Raw genomic sequence first — 11,964 nt, forward strand, 5'->3', positions numbered from 1 at the left:
TGCCCAAGTCAGGTGACTGGCTTCGGCTGAAATAGACCTGCACCAAATGAACAGCCCTTGAAATCAATACCACACTCTGAAATGGGTGGGGCTAACTGTACCAGAGCAAATTACACTTTGCTTTGAAACAAAACTAACTTTGCTTCAGTTTCTTGAATTGTACCTACTATACTGTAATAACTATAGATATCTCCTTTCATCATCATGCTAAATATAAAAAACTGAATTACCTACAACCTGTACTAGGCTTCAGATTCACTCCTGAAAGAGGACATTTAGGAAACATTGAACTGATGTCCAATGCCTTGCAAACTACAAGCTGTTGGTTATTCATTTATTTCATACTTCATTTCATGATTATGGTGTTTCTGAGGACATATTAGCCAGCAGGCCATACAGATGAAGTTGAATTCTTCCAATTCATGCTTCCATCTTTGAACAAGCAACAAAGAGACAGAAAGAAGAGAGAGAGAGAGAGAGAGAGAGAGAGAGAGAGAGAGAGAAATGTGTCATTTCCCTTCAAAAGAATTCCACTTGATTGTTTTGCTGCTTTCCTGGTCCTCGACTTAAATCAACTTCCCTTTCGTCTGGGTTTGCTGTGACAATAGGGCAGACATTCCTTTCGATAAGTACAGAGTTATTTCTTTTTCTACTTTGTTTCTTTTCTTAAGTTTAGTTTCCAGAGGAGTATTGTTTGGGAACGTTCTCCGTGGAATGTCATTCCGCAGTGGGAAACGCTGGGCGTGCGACAGATTCTGCACAAGCTGTCCCGGAGGCACAGGCAAAAACCATGAGAGGGAAAGACTTCTGAGCCAGTTTAAAATGGATGCCACGGGTCTGAGTGCTGCGGGAAGCAAGGCATTGTGGGAGACTCCTCTTTCTTGGGATGAGTCATTGCCATGGGCGTCATAATTACTGTTGTTCGAATAAACTTTGCATCAATCAAGCCTTCACTGGTCCTTTGACAAAGTATTAAAATGCTTACTTATGTGGGCAACATGTCATACACAGTAACCATGTAATATAATAATAAATATAATAATATAGTACAAAAGGCGCCTCCTCAAATTTTGTTGAAATATGTCCTTGGGACTGGGATGCAAGTCCGTTAGTGTGACCATGCAGCAAGAACCTCGCATAGAAAAAAGAAATGAAGGATGAATTATTTAATAACAGCATCATGCCACAGCGTTTTGGCATAGTCGACATTCCCTACACAAAGACCGCATGTCCTCAAAGAGTTTCATCAAGTCCTGCCGCAACCTTCACCCACAATGCACCAGTGCCGCAGAATCGATTCTGTTTTTAGACGCTGGTTGTTATTGGGTTCTCGCATTGGTTCTCCGCTCCTCGCCCATCCCCCTCTCCCCTCTCCCTCTCTCCCCTCCCCCCCCATTCCCCCAGTTCTGAGAAAAGGCACGGCTCCCCAATCAGCTGCAGGGACAGGAGGCTCGAGGTGCATGCCTTTGCACATGGCAGCACAAATTAAAACGGCTCCGGCTGCCCGGCCCTCTAATTCCCTGGCACGGTGCCCCCCGCCCGACGGGGGCATTAGAGACGGACCTCTGCCCGCCGCAAAACACGCTCGGACCGGGCGCGCTTATTGACACGGGCACTTTCCCCCCCGACTCTGTGTCAATAGCCCAGACACAGCTTCGCTTAATGTGACACATTAAGCGCCACCAGCACAGGTGCAATTCAATCAGAGCTTCCCCCCCCCCCCCTCTGTTTTGTCAATGGTGTCCTCATTGTAGTGTGAATCAAAAAAATTTGTCTTTTTTTAAAATGAATTTGTTTTTTTCGCACTAAAATAAGTTCTCGGCAACTTCCCGTTCGGCTTACCGAAACTGCAATCTCCTGCAAAACTGCAAGCACATGCTATGAGACTATTGCAACTTTCAGCTCTTTACTGGCACGAAAAGTAGCCATAACACATTCCATCTTTAGATCAAGAAATTGCTAAAACAATATCTAGAAAAGATGCATGGCCTGTAGAATCATTACTCCTTTTTTTCATTAAAATGGACTTTGGCAAAGCTTTTTAAAATGGCTGGGAAGAGGCAATAGAGGCAGGATTGAGTGGCATTCTACACTATTACGGACCGCCTTAAAGATGTCTGGTGGCATCTGCTCCACTGTTTGGTGCCGTTTACCTGACGGTACAGTTTCAGAATGAAACCGATGTCACACGAGACCATTTTTTAAAATGTAACTCCAGACAGGCATGAATAATGTTTAGTTGTTTGCTCATTTGGCCAATTTAATAAAGCATACACCGCCAATGTGCATATATTTCAAAAATTATTCCGTGTGATAGAGCGAAGTACAAGATGCATTTTATTTCAACTGAGATTATGCAAAGTGGGCCTGCTCTTTCATTTATTTTTATGTAAAATGTGTGTTAGATTTGCTGTTGCGTGTGTGTAGACCCCTGAAGCAATTAATAAAAGATATTTCAGCTGGCACATATGAATAAAAAAAAGTTGCATGCAATGAGACAAATAAACGTTACTCTCGAATCCACAAAGGGCCCCTAATGGTGTATTACCACCTGGGGTTGTCATAGCAACTGCAGCTGCTGCAAAACATTTGCCAATTAGTCGAGTCCTCAGCAGGTCTTCACCTGGATCTCTACCTTGGAAACCCATTACATTACTGACATCGAGCAGATGCTCTTATCCAGACTGACACACAGTTTTCATATTTTTGCGGACATTTCTATATGGATACAGCTGGATATTTGCAGAAGCCATTAGATTAAGCACCTGCTCACGGGTACAATGACATCCCTGGGAATTGAATCTGCAACCTTTAGAAGTACAAGCCTGGTTCCCTAACCATTATACAACGCTACAACTCACTGTGTGTGTGTGTGTTTGTGTGTGTGCACATGCATGCATTCATACACACACACGTGCATATAGATTCTTTTTTTGACACTGCAGTTAAACTTACAACAAGAGCCCCATTTAAATATTGTAACGACTTAATGTCACATACACTTGCGTGCACACATACACACACACACACACACACACTGTATCCCCCCATTACAGGACAATGAGGGTTACTTGCTCAGGTCATCTAAAGGTTATATATGGTAGTCATAAGGAGGTAGTAATGCTGACTCCAGTATTTTATAAACTCTCAGTAATCAACAGAAATCAACTTTGTGCAATGAGAAAAAAATACAGAAACCCAACAGGGAAGACTCCCAATCCAGACAGTTTGCAAAATGCCCGGTTTCTACAGTACTTTAGTTTCACTTCATTATTGTCTTTAAATTCACATCGATTCTCAAGCAGAGCCTGTGTTTTGTCCAAAAGAAACAAAGTAAAAACACTAAACCTCTGAAGGTACGGCACAGTCTGTTTGTTTTGTCACCTAATTCTATTAGTATTTCTGCTCGAGAAAATGAAGGATTTCACAGAAGGGCAGATTAATTCACAATAAGGGCAGATTTCTGTTTGCATTGCGGCCAAAACGATTCTGTGAAGCACCTGGGCCAGCAGCTTCTTCAGTCATAAGTCTAAAGACTTTCATAAAAGACCAAGCCGTGGAAAAGCTGTTTCTCTTCTTGCCGTGGATGTCTCCTGAAATAGCAGAGCAGACCTAGCAGATGGAACAGCTTGGACCCAGCACAACATATTTCTGAAACTTTAATTTGTATAGCAGCTCTCTCTCTCTCTCTCTCTCTTAGCTTATCTCACATAGCTTCTAAATTCTAAGCACAGAGGCATTGTCTCTCCATCTAATTCACTGTATATGCTGAAATGATGGAAGGATGCTCCTGTCTATCACCTTTAGACCTCATAGTCTAAACCAGAATGCAACTTGCATGCAGAAGGCTTGCAGTTGCAGCTGCTGCATTAGCATGATCTAATCATGTCAAACCTCAAACAACTCGCGAGGAAACCAAAGAACGAGAGCACCCAAGTTTCACTTGTTTGGTTAAAGTGCAGGACAGGAAGGTTTTGCATCACCGAGAAAGCACCGTAACCGACTGACAGCTGCCATATGGCGTGCCGGGCTAACCTCTGCGGGACCCCTCTTTCCAATTGTCGAGCTCCCAGCTCCGGTCCCAAGAAACAACAACCATTTAAGGAGTTAATTGTTAAAAGTCTCTGTGCTGCTAAATGGCTTTCCCCACACTTGGACGATCCATTTAAGCAGGATTAATTGAGTGTGAAATGCATAGCATCTGGTAAACGGTGTAATAGGCAGGATACGAGGAAGAGAGAGAGAGGGAGTGAGAAAGAGAGAGAGAGAGAGAGAGAGAGAGAGAGGGGCTGCTTCCACCACACTTTCCATTCATCCGCATTTTCATTTTATTTCCTTCTCTACCACCACAGATAGGTAAGGTTTGCCAGTCTATCTGGGACATATTGAATGGCTTATTGTTTGGATTTTATCTTTATGCAGTCAGGATTATACATTTTGTTCTTGGTTGACAGTTTCTCAATGGTCGCATCTAACTATGTGCAATGTTACTGTAAGTGAACACGCAAGGTCAATCTCATTGTTGATTGACTCATCTCTTTGATTCACATAAACACAGTGCCTACCTGGATGTCTTTTGAATGTGGGAGCACCTGGCAGAAATCCATGCAGACACAAGGAGAACATGCACATAGAAAGGCCCAGGGCAGATTCGAACCAAGAACCTTCTTGCTGTGAGGCAACACTGCTGCCCACTGCACCACCATGCCGCCCCCACTAGAAGACGTGAGCAGGTGTAAGATAGGTCAAAATGGCCTGATAGTTGTTTTAGCTCGAAAACATGCATACACTTAAATCCTACAGAGCCAGGACTGACTGGATTACTTTACATCATGATTTGGGAGTGGTGACTGCATCTCCCTGTTGTAAATGACCCAGCTACACCTCAAGCAAATGAATTAAGAGCAGTAAGAGCTCAAACTGCCCATGCCGTCTTCTTTTCAGTTGCACCAACACCAACAGACAGCTGACCCCTGGCTCAGATACCACTGGTCTACCACTGATTTGTTACTATTAGTTCTGTTTCACACTGAGTGGGGATTAGGCACTTCAGTTTGACCGCCAATCAAATTAAAGACAGATTTTCTTCTTGTTTTGAAGCTGATATTTGTATGACAGTCTGGATCAAACAACGTGAAGACACATCTGCATCAGTAATGACCCAGAAAAAGACAAACTTAAAGGACTACATCGCGCTATTTCAATTGGCTAAAAGCGACAAGACCGGCAAAAACAGGCTGTTATGTTAAAGGTAGACAGCATTCACTTTCAACTGTGACTTTTAGAATGCATCTTCAAACAAACAGAACACAACTAGACAATCCCTGCTGTACGCTGGCTGTAGCCATGGGAAGAGAGTGTGCATTGGTTGACAGGTGTGCACAAGGATAAAATGTTTTCTGGCATGGACAAACAATTAAGCAGGCAATTTAGAGTTTACTGTAATAGCTATAGTTATTGTTATTGTTCCCAGTGGAAAGGGGTCTTGTCTGCACAAGAGTTTAGCAGAGAGAGAGTTTAATTACACCTTCTTGCACGGATTTTACCCACAATAGCAGCTCATCTTGCTATGCCTACATAGCTATGTTTGCAGTTCTTGTTGTATTCCCTCTCAAAGCCAATTTTGGGGATTACGAAAAGTTTTTTGACTGAAATGCTGAATTGAAAGTAAGTTTTGAAGCATGTCTGGCAAGGCTTCACACCATCACGAAGCTTCAGGTCCTTCGCGATGGCAGAAAACGAATGGGCATCGCAGTGTACGCTCAAATTTGTATGATGTTTGAAGGAAAATAAATCAGAAATTAAAAAATGAAAGTCTGGAGCTCTGCAAAATATATGTTTTATGATCCCTTTGTAAAAATGGTTCTCATATGTATTGGAGGATGACCTTCTCCCCAACTGAACTGTGTTACATTATAGGCCTACATGGAACAGCTCAGAACAACTAATAACTTCAAAGGCTCAGAAATAGTTGTTTTATGTACCACATGAAAGCACATCTTAGCTTGGTTAAAAGAAGGAAAAAGAGAAATGAATTTTGTGCTGTAATTATGGAAGTAGAGACGGGTTTAGGCTGGCATTTCCTCTCGTTTACCAGCCCTGGTACACAGACACACGCACGCACGCACGCACGCATGAGAGAGAAAGAGTGAGTTGGAGAGAGGGAGAGAGATATCTTTGTTTCCTTACTTTCCACCATATATAATATGTGCTCATACATATATTAAATACCCTGAGGATTAATTATTTGCAGAGAACATAGGAAGAAAGGTGTTGATCTGAGAAACCCACATAGTTCTGTGTGTCCTGGGAGTACCCAGGGATAATAAAATAGGTGTGAGACAGTCATTATCTTGTGCTCCTCAGGGAAAATAAAGAGGGGCTTTCACCAATCATATAGTACATTGTTAACAACCAAATAAACAACAGCAACAGTGATTGGTGCATACTCTTTGGTTACCTGCTGGTATGGTGGAAACACAGTCAGAAAGCACCCACCAATCACTGTTGGCATTGTTACGTTACTGTACATTACGGTATTGATGAATGTACACAGATTGCATTTTTTTTTACACACAATTCATTTATACAACTGCATATTTTCATTGAGATTCAGGTAAAGACAGTGGATCAAACTCACAACCTTTGAGTTACAAGCTAACTTCCCTAGCCACTACACTACACAGCCACCCATGCGTTACTGGTTGTTTCCAATGTGCTCTGTGATCGGTGGAGCTCCTCTGTATTAGTAAGGTGATATGATCGCGGTCTTAGATGTCTTATTCTTATTTCAATACCTGTGGGACTCCTCCAGAGGAGCACCCGCTGAGCCCCCCCCAGAGAACTCTCCCACCAAACCCCCACCCCCCCAGAGAGCGTGCCCCCGTGAGGGCTTCCCTTCTCCGGCTTGTGTGACTCAGGTGTCATCCGCTGCTGTGTCCCATTCCCACAAGTGCCTGTGAGCATTTGACACATTACAAGCAGCGTACAAAAAAACCACAATTCACTTCACTCAGACCCCCCCCCTCCCCGCCACCCACTCCTCCATTTTGTGTACAAACCACAATTCACTTGATACAGATTCCACCCCCCCGCCCCCCACCGATTTTGAGTGATCCTTCCAGCTGTGTTAGAACGACTGTTCTCTGTGGGAAAAGAAGGTAAGAGACGAAGATGATAACACTTCTCTCCTCGTACCAGGCGAGGCAGAGAGCTTATTCCGTTCATCCTGCTTCACAAGGACATCTTGGGTTTCCGTCCCAAGGGTAAGTGTGAACATGGCGGTGCCGCCACCTGAAACGCCTGCTCTTTGAGCCACTCATTTTAATGCATCTCATATTCCCACTTAGGCACTTCCCTGTCCCCGTTCATCAGCAATGTCACATTTCTCTTAATTTCTGCGTGTGTAAGTGTGTGCCCCACCTCCCTCCCTGTACCCATCCATCCATCCATCATCTAACCTGCTTATTCCCGGTCAGGGCCGTGAGGGGGCTGGAGCCTATCCCAACATGCATTGGGTGAGAGCCAGGAATACACCCTCGCCAATCCATTCCAGGGCACACACACTATTCTATCACACTCTCATTCACTATATGACCAAAGTATCTGGACATCCCTTGGTCTGGGGCTATTTTTCATGGTTTGGTCTAGGCCCCTTAGTTCCCGTGAAGGCAAATCTTAATGCTACTGCACGCAATCACATTCTAGATGATTTCGTGCTTCCCCAACAGTTTGGGGAAGGCCCTTTCCTGTTTCAGCATGACAATGCCCTCAGGCACACAGTGAGGTCCATATAAAAATGGTTTTGTTGAGAACGGTGCAGAAGAACTTGGTAGGCCTACACAGGGTCCTGACCTCAACCTCATCCAACACCTTTGGGATCAATTGGAAAGCCAACTGCGAGCCTTACTAATGCTCTTCTGGCTGAATAGAAGTGAATCCTTGCAGCAATGCTCCAGCATACGTCCACGTATGGGTGATCACTGCTGTTTCATTGAAACCCATTTGGAGTAGTCTTACTTGTCAGGCTCATAAGCTCACGATAAGTCTACCAGGTCAGGAGACTTATAACAGTCTATCCAACTTTAAGGGTTGTGTTTTGCTAATAAAGCAATAATCAATATTGATTTTTTTGTAGGTGGGGTTCCAAGTGAATGTGGCAAATCAAGCAAACTCCACTAGACTAATGACATAACAGGCTAACATCAATCAGATTGTAAGAAACAAATCTTACAAACTGACACGTCTCTGTAACTTCTACAGAGAGAAAACATCTGTTGTCGAGACTACCTTCCACAGTGACGTGGAAGTGGGGTTTTGGAGAGCTCTTCTGTTGAACCAAAAAAGGTAGTTTTCCCACTTAACAGAGTAGTCAAATTGCCATGCAACTTTGTAATTTTGGGAAACAGCTTTAAAAGCAGTGCATTACATTACATTACAGTTACTTATCCAGAAGGACTTACACAATTTGAGAATAGCAGTCCATAAATAGTACTTGCTTCTGTCCATCCATTACACAGTAGCACTTTTCCCATTAGTTAGTCTACTACAATGCCTTGATAGCTATCTTCATATCACATCAAATTGTTGCTGAATAAAATATTGATAATAAGCTTGCTAGCCAGTTCATGTGAATGCTAGGCAGTGAATTTATGTACACATGTAGCAGTTGAAGGTATGCGGCTGCCCTAGCTAGCTAGCTTCCAGTATTCCGCAGGTGGCTAACAAGGTAACTTGTTTTTGAACTAGAGTTATCTTCAGCTTGCTAATCTTCAGTTCAATATTTTGGCGCTTGTTGCTGTTGTTGCTCGATTGTGTGTCCCTTTTGCGTCGTTTGTGGTAAAAGGGACACGTGGCTGTAATTGGGGGGGGGGGGGGGCTGGGAAACACAAGCCCACGTGTACATACGCATGTTCGGTTTGGTCTGTGATTGTTTTCCACTGGTATCAGGTGACATTTCCAACGCTCAATGACTGCGAGTCCTGGACAGTTAATGCGGAGGTGCAGCGTGCTTGGGGAGCGGGTCAGGTGTCCGGCGTGTGTCCGCGGTCGATCAAAAACAAAAACGAGGAACCTCTTCGCAGCTGGCTATGTTTAAGTCAAGGGGGAGGGGAGAATGTAAGCTAATACACTCATTAATAACTGCATAATTCTTTGAATGATACTGACAAACAGGCATACACTCTTCCCTTGGGCCACCAAACAGAAACAAATGTGTTTTTTTTCCGTGTAACCAAAGTGGGCGCCGTTCACGCAGGAACAGAGATGTGGACTAGATGAACGGTTGGTCCTGTTGTTCGGTATTCCGGTAGTTAGTTGGCTTTATAAAAAATTTAAAAATAAAAAAAAAATAACAACTTCTGTTTTGAACAAGATGCAACTGATGTGCAGGCCGGCAGAGGAAACTGCTCTTATTTTTCTTTCGAAGCAGAACTCTCGCTGTAAGCTAATCCATAAAGCCACAGCCATCTTAATGCTAATGCTTTCGTCAGACTTCAGCCAGACTGTGGATGGACCTAAGCTCTTGGTTCCCACAGTGCTGGCTAGCCTGCCTAGAAGCCTAATACTGCTCTTAGTAATTCATTTTAAATCAGTTTTTTTTGCAGTCTTGAGTTCCCTCAGGGCCAGTGTTATAACCTATATGCGTGCTGCTATGACCAGATATGTGGCATTTGATGGTGGAGAACCAATCACTGAGAACCAGTCAATCACTTAGCAGACCATCTTACTAAGAGCAGTTTTAGTCTCAGGAATACAAAAGTGAGATATCTCCAAGAAGGCGCAGAAGGCCCATATACAATTAATAAGTTAGCCGAACAAGCAAACAAGTAGCATTATTGCAGTATTAAAACCAGCATCATCTCCCTCAGTACACCAATGTATAAATCATACGCATGTCTGTCATAATGGCAAGTCGTCAGTAACTAAACCCTAATCTTTGCTCGTTCAACATTTATTTAAAATGTAAACTGTTCACAGTGTAAGCATGAACATACATAAACAAGGAAAATGATTCAGGGAACTGTGAACAATTAAGGGAACTGTGATGCGATATGAAAGAAATCAGTGGAGTTTGTTTCGGAATCCTTAGCTGCTGGATGTGGTAGGTCATTGGTGTACAATCATGGATATTTTAGCAGAGGTGGAAAGTCCAAGGGGTCAGGAAGTAAAAGTCCTGCCGTGTGTTTCCTCCACTCAGCCTGAGCTCAGCCTGCTGGTTTCACTGATTAGTTCTACCTCCTGGCTGAAGAATTGTGCTAATTAGCAAATCCAAGTGATCGGAACAAAAATACTGGGAGGACTTTTATTGAACCCAGACTTTCCACCTCTGTATTTTAGATACAGAAATTTATTTTGGCTTTGCAATGGCTAGTATTGGGTAATTCGGGGGTTTGTGGGCTAAAGAAACATCACACACATCAAGCGACTCCAAAGAAGCTAGTATAGTGCTACTAGGCATCCAGTGATAGGCATATTGCATCCTGATACCATTGTACTCAAGGAAATGGAGAGTCTTCCTCTATGAACATTACTTCCTGGGTTCGTGGGAATGCAGAGATTGTGCTGTTTGGAAAAAGAAGTACCAGCTCATTTTAAAAACATCTACTTACGTTAATAACTGTGAGAAAAATGTTGTAAGAGTTATCAGTTCACTTGTACAGCCTCAGGAAACATCACGTTGCTGTACAAGATGCTGTGGAGTGGACTTCCTTGACGTGTATTTTCCTGTTTAAGCCCAGGAACCCATTACGTCCCAGTACCAAAAATACTGTTCATTCACATAAAAACTGTCTGGGCCAAACAAAAAGATCCACTGAAAATGAAATAATATATTAAAAAAGCCCAGAAAGCGAATTATGTCTTAAAGGAGGCTGAGCAGTAAAAGGACCTTCTGAGTGTTGGGCTGAGTCCCTCTGGGCCCCACAGCGAACACACCTCCATCCTCTACGCCACTCCTCCCCTCCCGGGGAGCCGGGTCTGAACCCAGTCCAGTTCGGATTCAGTGGAGCAGCTGGTGTCACAGCTAGCCGTGCAACCGACATGCCTCAACCGATCGATTAAGCGCTGGGTAACAACGGAAACCCGCGCGTCCCCCTGCCCTCCGAGCGTGTGCGAATGACTGCCGCCATTCTGACGGCGCAAAAAAATAAAAGCGATTCAACCAGTAAAGCCACAGGGTTAAGAGCCGATGGGCGGAGGGGTCTGGTTCAGGAGGATTTTCTGAACAGGGTCACAGGGAACAGTGCAGGCCATTCAACCTCACCCAGCACATGACCTTAGACTGGAAGAATTCCCCACAAGGCCACATTGTACAGACGCACAGGCTAATCGTGGTGGGACCAGTTCTGGATATAGTGTGAATTAAGAGGTCATTGACCCCTTTAAACATGCACATACAATGTCATATGGCTGAGGGTGTGGTGGTGTGGCAGCTAGCCGGCTTTATAAAGTTATCAAGCTGAACATCTCTCGCGCAAACATCGTTTTACAATGACAATGTCAAGATATATTTTTAATCGTTTCGAATATTTCGTCACTCGACTGTGTGCTCTGGATTGGGTAACATTATGGCACAGAGCCAAGGTGAGCTATTTGAATAGATAGTATATTCTGTTTCAAATGTAGATGTGTGAGACTCTTTAGTCTGGTCTAAATGATTCAAACGCAGCCAAAGTGCTTTTCTGCTAATACTACACATATACTTTACTGCTTTGGTTTGTATTGCTACTTCATATTACTCATTTCTGATATATCCCTCAGTTTCTGCATGACCCATCAATCCATTTGTGCATGTCACATTCGGTGATTTTCATGGCAGGGAAGGTGGGTGGTTGCAAGCCGAAAATAACTCATGACTCCTAACGCTATATCGATTTACAACAGATTCAAGTTATTCCTCGTGAAATTCCCAATATTCAGCCGGACACAGGAGCTGACACGTGTGCATGTCCACACTGTAACAGG

The sequence above is a fragment of the Anguilla rostrata genome, chromosome 12 (genome assembly GCF_018555375.3).
Source record: "Anguilla rostrata isolate EN2019 chromosome 12, ASM1855537v3, whole genome shotgun sequence".
NCBI classification, from domain to species: Eukaryota; Metazoa; Chordata; class Actinopteri; order Anguilliformes; family Anguillidae; genus Anguilla; species Anguilla rostrata.